At 47.7% G+C, this 17,872-nt stretch overlaps 1 pseudogene; it reads left to right on the top strand.

Annotated features, from left to right (window-relative positions):
• The first annotated feature begins 6,339 nt into the window (after nucleotides 1-6,339).
• LOC136454866 (DNA (cytosine-5)-methyltransferase DRM2-like) lies at nucleotides 6,340-8,113 on the top strand (annotated as a pseudogene).
• Nucleotides 8,114-17,872: the final 9,759 nt, after the last annotated feature.

Here is a 17,872-nt window from a genome sequence, read left to right as displayed (position 1 = left end):
TAAGATAATAACTACGTATATATATACAGCGTACTCACTAAATAGCTAGATCATATTTAGTTAACTAAATATGTAACTACATATCTAAGTAGCTATCTAACTATATCTATGTACCTATGTATCTATGTTTCTATCTATCTACATATATATCTCACTAGATCACTAACTAAATCAACTACCTGAGTCATCACATTAACTAGTAAATAACAAATGTCAACTAAGTAGGTACATTGCATATTCATATTTTTTACCTTTCCAATGACTAATCCGTGGACATCGATGGAGTCACAGAGGATGATGGGCGTGGGTCAGGCCGACGATCCGGGCCGGCAGTGGCACGGCCGGCCGCTGCAGGTGGCGGGGTCAGTGGCGCGGTCGACGACAGCGGTGGCTCGACGGGCGCGGGAGGCACGGCAAGGCGGGGCGAGGCCAAGGTGAGGAGAGGGCACGGCGCGGGCGCAGGAACCGGTGAGGGGACCGGGGCACGGGCGGAGGGGTGTTGGCCGCGGCGCAGGCGGCCAGCCACGGGCAACGGCGCGGCGCGGCGGCCGCATGGCATGGCGCAACGCGGCTCGGGGGGTGGCACAGCTGTGGGGCGTGGGCCGTCCACGGTGGCGCGGCGCGGGGCGGCCTCGGGGCGGCCGCGGTGGCGCTCGGTGGGCTCGGGGCGCGGGAGCAGACGCAGTGGAGCGGCGGTGGCGCGGGCGCGGCAGCGGCGAAGCTCGGCTCTACTCTGCTAGGGTGAGAGAGGGAGAGGAAGAGAGGGGCGTGGCCCATAGGTAATAAAGGCTCGACGCTAGTCACTCTAGCGCCGAGCTCGACGCCAAGATCTACGGCGCCGAGCTTGGCGCCTGAGTGACTGGTGCCGAGCTCCCTGCCATGTCACCTTCCACGTTCGCGTCGAGCCTAGGAGCTCGACGCCAGGGACGCTGGCGCCGAGACGTGTTAGCTCGGCGCCAGCATCAATGGCGCCGAGCTAAGGGTTTATATTATGAAATCTTTCCTCCAGGGGTCTATTTGTGAGAAACTTTAAAAAAGGGGCTAAAATATAAAAAATTCGGGGGATAGGGCTAGATAACGGTAGCTTAACGAGCCAGAAAGCTAGCTCAGCTCGGCTCAGATGAGCTGGCTCGTTTAGTTTGCTGAGTCAGCTATAAAAAACACTCACAACATAAGCTTGAGAATAGTAATAATACAAAATCAACCCATCCATAAGGTTCAAATCCAACAAATAAATTATATATGCTGACATGTGACATATATACAATAACAACAATAAACTATAGTACTACACAATTATAATGTATCCATATCTATTATTGAAAATTAATTATCCATATATCCATCTAAAACAAAGTGATAGTCATACTAATCCCAAATTTACATGATATAGATCAAGCCATCAATCAATTGTAAAGTACAATGCATCAAGTCATACAAAACTAATACAAGTTTAACACCAATAGCTTTGGCTCGTTAGGCTCACTTGTTAACTACACGAGATAAAACTAATAAAAGTTTAAGATCAATAGCTTTGACTCATTAGGCTTGTGAGTCATTAACTACACAAGCTAAAATGCTGGCTTAGTTTGTTGAAAAATATAGGAACAAAACGAGTTGAGCGGAGTCGAGCGAGCTACCAAGCCGCGAGTTTTTTTTTGTCCAATCCTAATTGAGGAGGATGTGGTGCATTGTCCATATTCTTCTTCTTTTGGAGCCTGGAAAATACTATAGTTTCCTGATGTTAACTAACCTAAAACGTAGTTGACATGGTATATTGTACATGAAGACAGATGTTAAAAGTTTTATGAACGGAATGAGTTTTTTTTTTTTTGGGGGGGGGGGGGGGGGGGGGGGTTAAAACTTGTACGCACTGTTTTCAACCCACGAGAGTCCATTAAAAAAAAGGTCATGTCTCGAAAATGGTTGCTCTTACTAATAAATATTTTAAAATATCAAGTTATACAATGGATAAAAATACATTATTTCTTCCTTATTAGAACACATAAAAAAGGTGTCCTTACAAAGCTAACACTACGTCCGTTTGTATTGTTATAATATAGTAACTTATAAGTGCTCTCCATGATGTTCAATCTACCGCGTCAGCTGTCAGCCTAGAATCCTACTATATTAGTTTTTCCTAATGTTATGTCTCTCCGGTTCTTGTTCTTTAAACAAAATGTTGTTGGCTCTTTTTCTTGCTAATGTAATGATGATATAGTGACTTGTTGGCATATCTTTTGAGTGATCTTGAGATTTTTCACGCGACAATTGTCCGGCGGACATCCAAAGTGATGTCGTTTGTTGGCGGACACTCCGTTTTGAGCAGTTTGCCAGAAGACACTCAGGTTTGGTGAAATTAGGCCACAGGGCACCGCGGAGCGGCTGCAGCCGGTTGAGGAGAGAGAACAGCGGTGAAATGACATTCTCGCCCCTGCTGCTTTCTTCTTCCTCTCTCCCTTTCTCTTTTTTTTTCTGTTTCCTGTCCGCCGCAGGGGACGTGCCTGCCTAGGCTCGGCCACCTCCACACCGTCTTGTTGCTCTCCTCCACTGCCGCCTTGCTCTCCTAGCTCACCGCCGACGCTTGCCTCCTCGCCTCCACGCCCGCGTCGGCCCCATCCTCCTCCGCCGCCTCCTCCTGTTCCGCCGCGGAAGACGCGCTCGTCTCCCGGCTCTGCCTGGGCTCCGCGGCCTCCCGTGCCGCCGCGCTGGAGGAGCTAGCGAGCACCACGCTCGTGCTGCCGGAGCCCTCCGCGGCCACGGCCGTCTCCGCGGTGGCGGCGCAGCTCGACTCCGCCTCCACCGTCGGGGACCTTGCGAGCGCGCCGTGGCCGCACTGGCGTCCTCGAACACCACATGACTGTCCGTGGCGTGGTTCCGCGCCTATGGCGTGCGCTGGAGTCCGCCACTATCGAGAACGCGTGCGCAGCGCTGCTCCCGCTGACGGCTGTAGGAGGAAACCTCGCGGCCTTCCTGGACCTGCTCCCAGCGTTCCGCGACAAGGGCGGGGCGGTGCCGCTGCTCCTCTTGCAGATGGTCTCCCTAGGCACGCCGCGGCACGTTCCTCTACTTCCACGGCGCAACGCGGGTCCGCTGCTCCCCGCCTCCCGCACCCGCCGTCGCGCATCACGCCGTCGTGGGCGGCTGCGCCTCCGACGCCCGCGCCTCCGGTGGTCCGCTTCGGCGCCGCACCCCAGTCTCGCGCCTCCGGCGGCCTGCTCCGGCGCCCGGGCCCGCGCCTCTGACGTCCGCGCCCTGGCGCCCGCGCTCCGGCCTTGCGCCTCCGACGCTCGTGGTCGCGGCAGAGGCTCGCCAGCTCGCCCGCAAGCCCGCATGGCCGCGCCTGCGGCAGCTCGCCAGCTCGTCTGTGCGCCTGCGTGGCCGGGTTGGTCGACGGCGGTGGCTGCTGCTCATCAATGGAAGAAGAGAAGAGGAGAAGATGAGGAGAAAGAAGAGGACAGGTGGGGCCCGTGTGTCGGTGAGAGGAAGAGGGGCAGACCCAACTGTGGCTCAGGGGCACCGGATGTCCAAAATAAAATTTTCTCTCTCCTCAACCGGCTACCCCCGGTCCGCGGTGTCCTGTGGCCTAATTCACCGAACCGGAGTGTCTTCTGGCAAACTGCTCAAAACGGGGTGTCCGCCAGCAAACGACATCACTTTGATGTCCGCTAGACAATTGTCCTTTTTCCATTGGTAAGGGGGCATATTTTCTTATATAATGAAGATCTAAGCAGCTTAATTGCATTTAAATGGCATAGATAAATTTTGCCAAACTATTATCTCATCTGTTTTTATTATAATAAATAGCATGCGGCCTCATCATTGGTAGATCATTCCCACACTAGTGACCACGGATCCACCTACGTGCTTGAGATCCTTGTTTGTTACTACACACAGATACAAAGATGATTTGACTGACAGTTGTGCCCGGCACAACGCGGCCCCACAGGTCAGCTAATCGCATCGGCGAGACGACATCTCATTTGGCTCCTTCGGCGGACCGCGGACGCACCACTCCGGCCGCTTCGTCTGAAGTGGACTGGGAAAAGGGCGGCGTGACACGCGACGGCGCGAGACAGCCCAGCGCCGTGGCGGGACTCCTCCTCCCCACCGGCCCACCGCCCACCCAGTCGACTAGGGCGATCGAGGAGGAATTCAGATAGCCCGTCTCGTCGCAAAGGCTCCGGAATGGTGATTAGTTCCCCTCCGATCCCCTACTCTCCTCCGTATCCGTATACCCTATGATGTTTTTTTTTTCATTTTCTCTTTTCGGTTGATATCCATAATTTGTCTGCGGCTGCCGTGTTTGTTGTGCCTTTGCACTCGAGTTGCGGGTTTGGGCCGAAATTGAATTAGGGTTTTTACATTCTGCATGTGATGCTAGCATTGTGGCTGGTCTGGTTCGGCTATTAATCACTTTTTTATTTTTGAAAGTTCCAGCCTTAGCTGGCATGTTAATAAGGAGAGTTAGAGTTACATGCACAAGAGGTGCTCACATTGGTAGACTACCAAGCAGGCAATAGAAAGATCCAGTTGATTAAGGGGGATAGAGTCCTGATGCCCGTCTCTGCTCCAGTTGATTACTCGGTCATGGATTTAGATTTTGATTATTCTTATCCCTAGCCTCGTAGATGAGGTTAAAATCTCCAATGCATAGCCATAGTTCACCTTTAAATGGTTTGGTTTCTCTGATGATGTCTTCCAGGAAGGATAGCTTAGGCCCATATCCAGTGGTGAGCTTGAATTTTGTGTTTGTTGGCAAGATGGAGACTGTCATGGAGAGGGAGAAATCTGTCAATGTCACTGAGTATCGGGTTCATATACCCGGGGTCCCCAATAGACCCGCTTCCCTACAGAACTCGGCCCAGCAGGTGGCGCAACGACAGCACACGCCTGGGCCGGCCCAGATACACAATGACAGGCCAAGACCACGATCCGGTCCTCGATTGGCACCTCCGCCCAGGAGATCTGGTCGAAGCCCCGACCTGCTCCGCCTCGCCCGACCTCTAGGTCGCGGGCTCCGCCTTGCCCGACCTCTAGGTCGCGGGCTCCGCCTCGCCCGACCCCTTTCTTCGACCAAGGATACGCCGAACCTCTGCTCGCTGCTCTTTCCCGACCGACACGGTCGGGGATGATTGGGAACAACCGACCGTGGACGCCCGCTCGGTGTGGGTCTGGGGAGCAAGTGGAGCAGATAAGGTAAGGCGCTCAAGTCAACCGCAATACCGAGGATTGTACCCTGCCATATGCCTCCAGGTCATGACAGACGGACACTATACAACCTTCCAGACGCGTCAGACCACAAATAGTATTGTGGGCGCCGACATTTGCCGTACCAGGCGAACACGGTAGAGCCTGCCAGACGCGTCTGGGCATAAACAGTATTGTGGGCGCTAGCAGTCATTCTGTACCTGATGGTGTGAGCAACAAGACTAGGCAGCACACGTATACACTTTCTCTCTTTCTCTCTGACTTGTAAGGCCATCCCTTTCAACTATAAAAGGGGATGCGCTCTCCCCTGAAAAAGGACGTTGGCTCTCTCTCTCTCGAGGACTCGACGATCTGAGGACTCGAACAGCTCAATTGCTCTAGAACTCGATAGCTACACAGAGCATACGCTCCAATACTTAGCGCATGTTAGAACACCCGTCACTTTCTTCCATTCGGTTCAGAGTCCGACCGGGCCTCTAACACCCCCCTTCTCATTCCTTACTCGTTTGTAACCCCATAGCAAACTTCGAGCACCTGAGCTCAGGAATAAAGTCACTGACTGACCTCAACTGGACGTAGGGCCCGTTGCCTGAACCAGTATAAATCCTGTGTCATTGAGTGCTAGGCCACATCCGATCACAACGCACGGCAAAACTACAAATATTTACTTGTCGGCCACATTTCGCACCGACACTTGTTGAGATGAAATCACTATAATTGTGGTATCTGAAGAGTGGTGCTTTGCTCGTGTTACAGGACTTGGTCAGTGACAGCGACGATGGAGATGAGTTTGAGTGGGACAATGACGGTGATGGGGAAGCAGAGAGCAGCGATGGAGATGAGTTTGAGTGGGACAGTGAGGGTGATGGGGAAGCGGGGAGCTTAAGCACTGCTGGTTCATCGGTTCAGACGTCGAGGAACCCTCATGCTCCTGGCCCATCCACGCTGGCAAGGCTGGTGAGTGAGAAAAAAATGATTGACATCACCGACTATCTACTTGTTCATTACATGTTTTTACCTGTTATATGGTCTTATGGTTACGATCTTTCATGTGGTGTTTTCTTGTGCAACTGTGAAAAGGATTCTAATGTCGAGAGAGACAATGGGGTAGCGTCGTCTGTGTATACGATTGATTATTTTGTGGGGATGGGTTTCTCCAGAGATTGTCTTGAAGGCCATGACTAAAAATGGTACAGTTATACTAGTATCTGATTTCTGAGTTGCAGCTTTTCCTTTTGCATATTATGATTGACTGATGCCTTTGCTTTCAGGGGACCACGGGGAGGATTCATTACTTGATCTTCTTTTCACATATAAGGTGTTTGACAATGCACAATCTTTAACTCAATTTGGGCTAAAGCTTGTTTTTTTTCCTGGGAATAGGTTTTGTATTTTTTAAGGGATGTGAAATGCAGGAGATAGGCTGTAACCCTTCGGTGGATAATCACTCTTCTGCTTGTGTTCCTCATCCTGTTGACGATGACGACGATGTTCTTGAAAACTGAGATGATGCGAACAACAGCGATGATCACCTCAGCTCTGATGACTCTGATGATGAGGTATTTCCATGGTTTCCGTTGGTCTTCATTACAAAATGTACTTGCTGTGCTTTATCAATTTGATCAACTGATCATGCTTAAACATTGTTTTGTTCCTGTTTCGTCTTAACTCTTAAGCTCATTGTTTCCTTTTTTTCATATGGCGTACTTGAATCTGCCCCTCAGTTTAAACTGGTTTATGAGAAACATGAGCTTGTAATGCATGTTTTCCATTCAGTTTTTTGAGGGAAGGTTGTTTCCGGCAAAACCAATGATTCAATATGTTTGTTAGAAGAGCTTGCTAATGAAACTGTTAACTTAATCTTTCTCGCCACTTGATCTTTAGTTTTCTTTGCACTTGTTTCATTTTTCATGTCTCTTTCTAATCAATAGTATGCGATATTCATAGTTGGGTATAATTTAGCTATGTGTCCCTTTTCATTATCTGTTCTTGTTGACCTTATCTCTACGGAGTTTTCTTTTTAACCTTCAACTTTACATATCTTTAGTGCCATCCTTTGCTACAGTTTTGATTAAAAAAAAGTAATACTAGGGTGCGTGTTATCTGTGTGTTTATGTTTAGCATGCCTTTTCCTTGTAATTATAATCCAAATAGTTTATCCAGAAAGTTTATGGGTTATTTACTCACGTGCTATTCCACTTTTGATTGATCAAGTTTTAGCTACATATAGTTTGTTCTTTTCTGTGGTGGTGGATTGCTTTAGGAATAGGCACATTGCTGTAATCCTTTATGCCGCCAGAGGATCTGCATTCATATTTTGATCTAGAAGTAGTTTTTTTTGTGTGATTTAAGTGTTGGGCATGTGTCTTGGAGACTGCATATAGCTGAGGTTGGATGAATTAGACTTCACTAGGCTTCCTAACTTGTTTGTTGAACCATTGCCCACAATTTCTAACCTCGTAGGCAGAGTAATCTATGAGTTGCTTTCTATATGCTTTCCTATGTTTTCATGCAGGGATTTCTACAAGAGATGTCACGGAGGGACAAAAAGGTCGAGTCCTTAGTGAGCATGGGCTTTCGTGAGGATGAAGCCAAAATGGCTATTACTAGATGCGGTACGTCTCATTTGAATCTGCTGCAAATGTAGACCTTGTTCAAATGGAACTAACTTATTCTGTCTACTTGGTTTAATATTACTCAGGGCAAGACGCAGATATATCTGTGTTAGTTGAGTCAATCTGCCGTTCAGTGGCTGCTGGAGCCAGTTACTATGAGCGTGATGCAAACAACAAGGAAAATGTTCCTTTAACCTAATGGAGTGACACTAAAACTGCCTTTATAATTCTGCAGGAGGCAGGTTTGGATGGTTGTGGTTCCTCTGTGAGAAGAAAGTGGACAAAGTTCATGGAAAAGAAGAAGATAAATGGGAAGAGATTTGGGGGTGGGGCACGAGAAAGTGGAGGGTCCATAGATGGTTGGCATGAGGAGTCAATGCCTCTCCCAAACCCAATGGCTGGATTCAACTTGCCAGGTGACAGGGTGTCAATGGACAGATTGCTCCCAAAGAGGCTATTGGACGCCCCTTTTTCTATTATGAAAATGTGGCTCTTGCTCCAAAAGGTGTCTGGGCAACCATCTCAAGTTTCCTGTATGACATCCAGCCCGAGTTTGTTGATTCAAAGTTCTTCTGCGCTACTACAAGGAAAAGAGGTTACATACATAACCTCCCAACTGCCAACAGGTCTCCTCTCATTCCTTTGCCACCAAAGACGATACATGATGCCTTTCCCTGTACCAAGCAGTGGTGGCCCTCATGGGACACAAGAAGACATTTTAACTGCATCCAAACATGTACAGCTAGCTCAGCGCTGACAGAACGGATTCGTGATGCTCTTGCAAACTGTGAAGACCCACCATCTCCAGAAGTTCAGAAATATGTCTTTGAACAATGTAGGAAGTGGAATTTGGTTTGGGTTGGTCGACACAGAGTTGCTCCTCTCAAGCCTGAAGAAATAGAGTTTCTGCTTGGTTTTCCAAAGGACCATACCAGGGGAATCAGCAGGACCGAGAGGTACAAATGTCTAGGTAACTCGTTCCAAGTACATACAGTTGCGTACCATCTTTCAGTACTAAGGGAGATGTTTCCAGATGGCATGAACGTTCTCTCTTTGTTCTCTGGGATTGGAGGAGCTGAGATAGCTCTGCACAAGCTTGGAATCCGTATGAAGACAGTGGTCTCTGTTGAGATATCTAAAGTAAACAGGACTATCTTGAAAGCCTGGTGGGATCAAACCCAATCAGGAACATTGATTGAAATCGCTGATGTCAAGGATATAACTGATGATTGGCTTGAGTCAACTATGAGAAAAATAGGTGGGTTCGACTTGGTAATTGGTGGCAGCCCATGCAACAATTTTACTGGGAGCAATCGCTACCACCGTGATGGCTTAGCGGGTGAGCACTCTTTCCTGTTCTACCACTTTCCTAGAATCTTGGGTTGTGTGAAGTCAGCGATGCAGCGGATGCAGTCTTAAGTTATTACTATACAGAAACAGAAATGCATGCAGCGGCATAGCACCATTTTGGATGGGACCTACTGCCAATTGTTCATCCCTAGGAACTTGAACTCAATATATTGTAGAATCCTACATTGATTTGGAACATGTCTTCTTTGAGATATGACACCCTTCTCCAAGGTTCCCATTGCTGAAGAACTGCAGCCTGTTGCTTGACATGGCAAAGTCATTCCCATTTTTCATCAAGTGGCTTATTTGATCTGCCGTGTATCATCTTAAATTTGCAGTATATGCCCAGTGTTGCCAGCAAGCCTGGTACCTTGTACCTTTCAAGAGCCACTCCTTTTGCTGAAACCTGGATATGTAATATAAAGATTGTCATAAAATCAAATGCACTTTAATTCATTGTTTGTTAGTTTTGAAGGAAAGCTGGGTAGGATGCCAGGGATTGTCCTTCTTTTGGTGCCTCTAGCATTTGCTATTACTCCAGTAGTCTAGTTAGAATGAATGTTTTCCAAAAAAAATGGTCTTCCAGCCAAAGTAATATTTTTGGGAAGTAACCCAAGGATCCTGATCTGGACTTATACCATACCTTAACCTGCCACAATTTAACAAAAGCAGTACTAGGGCACTGTTTATTGCAATGTCAGATGGCCCATGTGTTCACATGCTGTCTTAGGTTTAGCAAAGCTCAGATCTGGGGTCATTCTCCTGGACTTAAAAAAAAATGGTGTGACAAATATCAGAAAAGGGTGCTTTCCATACTTGTAATGCTTTTTATGCAAGCAACACACTTGGCTATTTATTGTTAAATCCTAGATCAGTTGGTAACTTGTATCCCATTAGATTAGATAATAAGACCCATGCCTTTTGTCACTGTGGAATTTACTTATATTCACAAGAACTGTTACTAGTAAAAATCACATCAATCTTGTGTTAACCAATATTGTTGTTCTCATACTTGATGATGCCTGAGAGCATTCACAGAACCCGAATTTATAATGCCTAGAATTTCTAGGTGTAGCCTCCATGGGATCTGGGCGGTATACCATCAGGCATCGGCACTATTGAAATTTTGGTGTTCTTTCTATCTTTACTCTCTAAGCGTCGGCAGCTTTGTGGGTCAACCTCCGTGGTGTCTAGATCAATCAAGATATGATTGCCCTTTAGGGACAGCGCAATGGACCATATGATGTCTCCATCTGGATGAATAGCTTTTCCAGCGAGCTACTGGACCATGCCACGGTTACATATATGTACTGTTCACTCGTGTTTGCGGAATGCGGAGTGGTTGTTGCTGTAGCTAGCTGATATCTCTTCTAACAGAAATGGATTACCTGTTGGAACTGATAGCGATAGGGGATCACGCACTGAGTTACATGTCGCCTGATTTTCAGAATTGTTGCATGTGACACAGTGACAAACGCTGAATGCACGGCTCCGTGCTCTTATGAATGAATCGTGAGGATGTCTTCAACGGAATAGCCCTCGCGCAACTTAAAATGTACCTATAACCTCCAACAGTCTATATAAATGATCCATTTTATGTGCTACAAAAGACATAATCTAAATCTGAGTATCCTCCCTCCTGGAGATCCATTTACAGAAATAGTTGTCTTTTGAGTCTTATTGCTGGAGAAGATCAAAAATAGATATTGAACCATTTGTCTATAGCACTACTCAAAGAACAATTGAGTCTTGTATTTTGGGTCGTGGTTGTTAGAGACCAGTGGCGGATGCAGAACAGGATTGAAGAAGACTGATCTCTTCTTCTTCATCTCTCTCCATTTTTTTTCTTTTCTCCACCTCTTCTTCTCACTCACCCTTCTTATATTTTCATTGATGCAACTGGGATTTTTTTTTATTTTAACATTTTTTCGAAACTAATTTTAAATCTAACACATCCGATTTTTTTTAAAAAAAAACTAACACTTTTGGCCGCGCCTATTGCCCTGGCGCGGCCAAATGCCTGTGCCGCGCCACACATGGTGGCGCGGCACAGGGCTGACGTGGCGGCGACCAGGAGCGATGACCGCTGACGGGGCAGGGTCTGCCGCGCCACCCATCTTGGCGCGGCAGTGCCGCGCCAGGGGTCATGGCGCGTCTGGGCCAAATAAAACCCCGCGGCCGAGCTCCCGACCGCACGCACCCCTGCCCGCCCGCCCGCGCCGCCAGCCAGCCGACGCGCCCCGCCGCTGGCCATCGCCCGCCTCTAGCGCCCGCGCCCACGCCGCGCCCGCCTCCAGCGCCCTCGCCGGCCGCGCCTGGCCACTCGGGCGGCCCTCGCCCTCGCAGCACCCGCGCCGACTGCGCCACGAACCTCGGCGCGTCGAGGCCGCCCGCTCCTAAGGTACCTCCCTCTCGGTTTAATGTTATTATGATCATTATTGTTTTAGCATAATTAGTGTGTGATATCCGTATGTAGTTTTTAGTTTTTAGGTTATGATTTTGGGTTTAGGGATTGATTAGGTATTTGTTATTTAGTTTGTAGTTATTGATTTAGTTAGGGATTGTAGCGATGCGGTTGTCACTGGTAGATCCGGTTATTATTTAGTTTATAGTTAGTTATTTAGTTAGGGATTGTAGCGAGCCGGTCGAGGGATCGTATTCCATTCGAACGTTTCGATCGTAAGTTCATCCCGCCGTGGCCGTAACGCTGAGCGTAACTGGCTCCCTCGCTTCTTGGTTGGCTTTGTCGTACTACGATCTCTAGCCTCTATCCACGTCCCTAGCACATGACCATCGGGCTTTACCTCTTTTGTGCGCTTGTTTATCCTATCCTTATGTCGATTTATTTTGGGTTAGAGTGAATATTTTACTTTGCAATGCTATATAATGTTAATTTGAATTTTGTTAATTTGAGTACTCTGACGCTTTGTTTTCCAATTTGTAACAGGATGGCCCATCCCACGCAGCACCCGTTGTACCCTATTTTTGAGGTGGAGTACGATGACCAGCACCGAGCACACATCTTGAGTGGCAACAACGCAGAGGTGGCCTTGCCTCCTTTGAGGCCCCGCACGCACACCAGGGCGCATCAGTGGGACGAGCGTTACGCGCCGTACATACGGCGTGCCGGCTTCTTCGAGCTTGTCCGTGTTGTCAACCACGGTCTTCCGCCCCTTGACCCAGCACTACTTACCGCAGCTGTAGACAGGTGCGAGTGCATTCTTTATACGTAAACTTTCTTATAAAAAATTTGAGGCAACTAACAGTCGTTCTATTCTTATAACAGGTGGAGGCCTGAGACCCACACGTTCCACCTACCTTGTGGCGAGATGACCTTGACATTGCAGGACGTGCAGGTTATTTTAGGCCTTCGGTTGGGGGGACTTCCAGTGACAGGAATAGTTGACAACGATCACTGGAGGGAGCTGGTGGCTTAGTTTACTGGCTTTGTTCTATCGGACGACGAGGCTTTCAAGAAAAATAAGTAAGAAATTCAAGCCTATTTAATATTTGCATCGCTTTCCTGTAGCCATCGGGTCTCATTTTCTTTGGTAAATTTCAGAAAAACTTCTGGTGTTTCGTCGTCCTGGATCACGGAGCGCTTTGATTATTTGGACCCACAGGCTGAGGAGGCTCAGATCGACAGTTCACTCGAGTGTGGCTCTGGTACTTTCTTGGTGTTTTTCTCTTTCCAGACACCTCGGGCAACACCATCAGCTGGATCTTCCTTGACATACTACGCCAGCTGTTGGAGAACATAGCGGCGTACAGCTGGGGCAGCGCTGTCCTGGTATGAACGTATCGACAGCTATGCGTTGCCTGCCGTTGCACCTCAGGGTATGCGAACCTTGAGGGTTGCTCGTACCTACTCCAGGTTTTGTGTTGGGAACGATGGCCCGTTGAGAGGCCCCTTAATATGGGTTTACCGGTAAGTACTTGGGTTCATTATATTCTTCGATATGGTTACATATGATGAGTTTATTGGCCCTGTTCACTGGTCTAAAACTTGGCTGAAACTGGCTAAAAAACACTGTTCCGGCTGAATTGTTGTGAGAGAAAAACATTGTTCTGGCTGAAAAAAGAAGTCGAACAAGCCATTTTTAAGATAAGCGAACGGGGCCATTAATGGCTAATTCATTATCGTGTTCAATGCATCAATGAAACAGGCATGATACACTCCCTACAGCTCTGTTTATCTGGACGGAATCAGAGTTAGTTAGAGGGAATGCGAGGCGCAAGTACAGGGAGTACACGGACGGTCTCGACGTCCTAACACAGCACCAGGTTACGCTTTTTTTTACTATCATACATGTGTCTTGTTCGATCTACACTATATCACAGCCTAACTCAATTACGAAATGTTCAGGTGCATCGATGTCCTTGGGATGCTCCGGAGTTCTAGAACTATCTCAGTCCTGTCCCTAGGAACGAGTCAGAGGAGTATCGCTGCAACGTCCCTCTTATTTTCTTCCACATGGTCGAGATTCACTACCCCGTCAGGGTCTACAGACAGTTTGGAAAAATGACAGGCTGCCCACCACCGCTTTACTCCACCAACCAAGTATTGCACGAGTACGTTACTTATTAATAACAGAGCTACAATCCAGAGGTGTATGTGGTAGAACTAACATCGTTTTGTTGCAGATTTGACCGCAGGAAGAGGTACAAGACCAAGGATTGGCGCGTGACACACAGCGTGTACATCCACTTGTGGGAGACCAGGGAACGACAGCCGATCCATGCGGGTCCTCCACACGACCAGCACACCTTCGACGAGTACCTGCGCTGACTTCACAGGTCTACGAGGACACATATCAAGCCCCCGTACACTGAGGAGGCGATTGACGAGGACTCGGAGGAAGATATGATCGAAGATGTGTACGGCATTGCCACTAGAGAGGACACACAGCTACAGATAGCCCGCTACAAAGATACGTGGTAAGATATTTGAATGGTACAATTTGTTATCCATTTGGTATTAATTATGTATACTAAAAATGTTCAACCGCGTTTCTAAACCCAGGCGACACAATCGTCGAGACTGTCCAACAAAGCAGCGTACCGGCTTCACGAGTCTAGAGGGCAGGGGCCAGGCGTTCTCGAGGCTTTTGTGGAGGTAAACATAAACTAGTCTGTTCCGAAATTGTTTCTTTAGTGTATATGCGTTTGTGAAATGCGTTAACTTTAACGTCTATTTATGCAGAAGGTGAAGAAGAGCTGCAGGAAGCTAGCTCAAAAGTTGAGCTGCATGGACACTCCTTATGAGGAACCGCCACTCCCAGCGCAGTCGGGTGGTACGTCTTTAGCCTCTTTGAGGACGCCAGCCGGCTCTTCTCAGCCGGTGACAGATGCCACTTCCGCAGTACGTACACCACCACATTATAGCGCTGGAAAGGACCCTGCAATCGAGGACGACAAGGACGACGACGACGAGTGGGAAGATTGGCCGTATGACGAGATCGACATGTCTTAGCTAGGTGATGCCCCGCTTGGTACCCAAGGAGCATCACAGGTACTAACAAAGGTAGTTTCTTTAAATACGTAGGCTACATGAACTAACGATTACAAAGAATTCTAAGTAATCGTGCATATCACATACTTGCAGGGTACGAGCCATACGCACCGGCGACGCGACCGCACCGACGTTGGCTACACTCCCAATGTGTTGCCAACAAATCCGAAGAGACATAGGCGTCCGAGAAATCCTTACACTCCCGAGTCTTAGTTTGTTAGGTCGAACTATTATTGAGGCCCGAAACTTGCAGGCTTATTTGGTTATGTTATATCGAACTTAAGTCAAACTTATGTGGCAGCTTGTCAACTTATGTTATTTGCTTCATATTCGTTTCAATACGTCGCAACATCACTGCTTGCGAGATTAAATAGCAACTAGTTAAAAAAACGGCTTTCAAAAAATATTCGTCTCAATCCGATCCAATTTTTCGTAATCGATTAGTTAACATGGTGTTTAACCGTATTATGAAAGACGGAAAAAATATCAATTGCCTTATCAATTTCTCTATTCGGCCTTAAAAAAATTTAACAAAATATAGAAACAAATTTACTATTCATTTTACGTCAAACAATACTTACAACAACTCCCACCATCGGTGCGACGCGTTCCGATTAAACCGTCCAGGTACCGCCGGTTTGGCGGCGGGCGCGGCGGGCAGGCTTGCTGCTCAGGCTGGCATGACTGGCTGCGGGGTTTTATTTAGCCCAGCCGCGCCATAACCCCTGGCGCGGCACTGCCGCTCCAAGATGGGTGGCGCGGCAGGCCCTGTCCCGTTAGCGGTCATTGTTCCTGGTTGCCGCCACATCAGCCCTGTGCCGCGCCACCATACATAGTGCGACAGAGGCATTTGGCCGCGCCAGGGCAATAGGCGCGGCCAAAAGTGTTAGTTTAAAAAAAATCGGACGTGTTAGAATTAAAATTAGTTTCGAAAAAAGGTTAAAATTAAAAACAATCGCAACTGGAGCCCCTGTAGATCCGCCCCTGTTGGAGACAGCCTAGAGCAAGAGAAACTTGCTGGTTGCTGCACGTTCTCGCAATCGCAGTGATGAAATTGTTTGAGTCTTGTTTAGATTGGGGTTAGGAATCAGTATTTGGCATTGTAGTATTTTCGTTTGTATTTGATAATTATTGTCCAATTATGGCCTAACTATGCTCAAAAGATTCGTCTCGTAATTTATAATAAAACTATGTAATTAATTATTTTTTTATCTACATTTAATACTTCATGCATACGTTCGAAAATTTAATATGATAGAAAAAGAGCGATGATTGTGACGGGACGGGGTCCTCCTCCAACTTCGTTGACAGCATCTAACGCGAGCAGATCTGGCTGATGGCGACAGTCTCGGTGCACGAATACTCTTTTCATCCGCCACTCTACAAGGCCAAGGCATATTCATATCTTAGGTCCAAGGTGGACATGCGGATACTACGGCCGTGTCCGTTGGTCAGGCTGACAAGTATTGTCGGTTGATTAGAAAACGATAAGCCAGGCTAAATGCATCTGCATCTTGAATGGAATTTTTAAGTACAGAGCAGCACAGAAACGAGAAACCCCGCTCTTTGTATGGTTCCACCGTTCTGCTTATCCTGGTTGGTACTGTACGAGCTAGGGAATTCATGAAGATTCGTCCCGTGTTTACAATGCAATCCTGCAAAAAACAGGGCGTTCTCCCGCACCAAATCCGAATGGAAATACTTGTTCTCATTTGAACCAAGTACACGCCATCCAAGTCAAGTCCCAGGGGCAAACGGGGCGTCATCAACCGAAAAGAGAAATAATTTGACCTTATATGCGCAGACACAAGGGAAACGAATTAAACGGCCAGGCTGGAAGCTTTCCACATTCTACAGCCATCTTTGCCGCGCACGGCGCACGGCGCACCTGCTCTTTTGCTGCCGCGGCAGGAGCTTTCGGTTTCGGTCACGGAGACGGAGAGAGGCGTTTCGCTCTTCCGCACGCTTCCGACCAACCATGCAACTTGAGCTTTCGGCCACAGGAACGTTTCGTTTGTGTACCAAAGAGACCGGCAGACCCGGTCCAGTAATCTTCCCGTGCGTTCCCCAGTGTGCCGAAAAGACGGACGAATCAAAGCTGCCGCGTCGCCTGAACTCTGGAATCAGGAGATAGCACCTTCTTTCCGCAAAAATCCTGTCACTTTTCCATGCGTGCTCGTAAATCATGATGCTAGCGTTAAGCCATCTCTCTTCCTTTTTTTTATCATCGTTAAGGCATCTCTTGAGTAGAGTATAATTGATTGGGCATTACTTTCACGGAAAAAATGAAAAGATTTTTTTTGTGTAATAGAGAATATAAAGAACCAATGTAAAATGTTCGAGCAACAAATTTGGTATTGACAAGAAATTGCGCACGAGCAAATATTCATTTATTTATTCGCATCGTTCGCTGAAAAGAGGGACTAAAAATACTGTTTACTGATTTACCGCGGAGAAAATCCCGTTAGCTGAAAAGCATGACTAAAAACATGTCAACACGATCATTAGGGTCTGTTTGGTTCGTCTAGTAGCTACTAAATTTAGTAGCTTTTAGTCATTTTAGTAACTTTTAACCAAACGTCATAACTAAAAGCTACTAAAAAGGACTTTAATCCTCTTCAATAACTTTATAGTTATTAAAAGTGATTAAACTAAAGTTTAGCCAAACACCCCCTCATTCCGTCCTCGGGCTTGGCGACAACCGTAGACAGTGGAGGTGTACTCCGGAAAAACATGTCATACCCAAACAAAGGCTCCTTCTCTGCACAAACCGAACGCCACCAGGCACTTGGCTTACCCGCAGGATGTCTCGTGGGCCCCCTCGGGCTCCGGACCCACCTGCCACGCCAAAACCCGCAGAGAGAGAGCAGCAGGACTTGCCTACGCGGCTTACGGAGCCCGAGACGGCGTGAACCCATCCCCACCCGCCGACCCGCTTCCCGAAACACGCGGCCCCATGCTCCGCGCGTGGGGAGCCCCGTCTTGGACCGTCCGACCTCCATCCGACGCTCGTCCGTGCGCCCTGCTCCGCTCACCTCGCCTAATATAAAATGGGTCAAAGACGGCACCTTATTAATCTCTAACGAGGTAACTATATAGAGATTTATTTTAAATGTTAGAACATAATTTAAATTTAAGTATCCTCCTCTCTATAAATATATTTATAGAAAAAATTTCTTTTAAA

The sequence above is a fragment of the Miscanthus floridulus genome, chromosome 5 (genome assembly GCF_019320115.1).
Source record: "Miscanthus floridulus cultivar M001 chromosome 5, ASM1932011v1, whole genome shotgun sequence".
NCBI lineage: Eukaryota > Viridiplantae > Streptophyta > Magnoliopsida > Poales > Poaceae > Miscanthus > Miscanthus floridulus.
Note: the sequence above shows the minus strand (reverse complement) of the source record. Positions and strands in the feature narration are given on the sequence as shown.